Raw genomic sequence first — 1,437 nt, 5'->3', positions numbered from 1 at the left:
GCGGGTTTGATTCCTAGTCAAGGGTAGGAACCTGGGTTGCAGGTTTGATCCAGGTGTGTGCCCTAGGCAACCAGTAGATGTTTCTCTCTCACATAGATGTTTTTCTCTCTCCCCCTCCCTCCCTGCCTTCCACTCTCTCTAAAGGACTCCATTTTGTCAACAAAAATATCCTCAGGTGTGGATTAACAAAAGCAAAACAAAACAAAACAAAAACAAAATAGAAACAAGTTGGCTATAATGGGTGTAGGCTTTAGTTGCTTTGAAAATTCTCTCCCTGGGCAGTCTCTGCTTCCTGTGAACCTGGAGCTCCTGGGAACCAGATGCTTTACTTGCTGGCCCGCCCTGGCCAGTTGAGGAGGTCTTGGCTGAGCGGTATGCTCTCTTGCCCTTGGCCTTCCAGAATAGATGCCTATGCTGGGGGCTGGGGACTGGACTTGACTTGCAGTTGCATTTTGTTTGGCCTGCCCTTTAAAAAATATATGTATTTTTTACATTATCACCAATTTTTACAAATTGGGAGATTTCACTTAAAACTTTAGATTTTGCATTTACTTGAACAAATGAATAGATCAGGCGACACTGTACCCTCACTGCCTCAGTGACAGCAATCAGCTGGGGGCCCCATGGGGCTGGCCTGTTTTTTCCAACTTGCTACAGTCCCTACTATTTCCTACTGTACTCCAATAGCCAGGCCAAGTGCGCTTGCTGTTCTTGGGCATGAGCAGCTGATTTCTTACACACCTGCATGGTTTCTATTGGGACTTGAATCTATGTTTGTATTAGGTTCTCCAGAGAAACAGAACCAATAGGGGATATATCTATCGATGCATATATAATTATACAGATATGTATAGATATAAATGATAAATATAACACGGCAGTCCCCTCTGCAAGTTGGAAACCCAGGAAAGCCATTGATGTGATTCAATCTGAGTCTGAAGGACTCAGAACCAGGGAAGCTGATTGTGTAAATCCTAGTTCCAGAGCAAGGAAGATGAGATGTCACAGCTTAATCAAAGAGGCAAGAAAAAGGGGGCGAGCCGGGCCGGTGTGGCTCAATGGGCTGAGCGTGGACCCATGAACCAGGGGGTCACCGTTCAATTCCCGGTGAGGGCACACGCCCGGGTGCCGGCTTGATCCCCAATGACTACCCCATTCCCCAGATGAAAGCGGATTGCTGTAAGTCAGGCTAGCCTCGTTCCCGCGAGCGCTCAAACCACAGCTCCGAGGCCGAGGACCGGCCCAGCTCCCCGGGGGCCGTGCGGGGCTGTCCCTGACGTCACGCGCCAGGGGGGCGGACGCCCGGTCCCGCCTTCCCCTGGGGGGTCACGCGCCCGGGCTACTGGCCTGCTTGGGGCCGTGCTTGGGGTCGAGTAATTAGAGGTAAACCAAAGACATCTTGTGTTTGTTTTATGGGTGTGATGTATTTATATAGTT

The sequence above is a fragment of the Myotis lucifugus genome, unplaced genomic scaffold, assembly GCF_000147115.1.
Source record: "Myotis lucifugus unplaced genomic scaffold, Myoluc2.0 scaffold_410, whole genome shotgun sequence".
NCBI classification, from domain to species: domain Eukaryota; kingdom Metazoa; phylum Chordata; class Mammalia; order Chiroptera; family Vespertilionidae; genus Myotis; species Myotis lucifugus.
The sequence above is the reverse complement of the archived record's forward strand: the minus strand, read 5'-3'. Positions refer to the sequence as shown.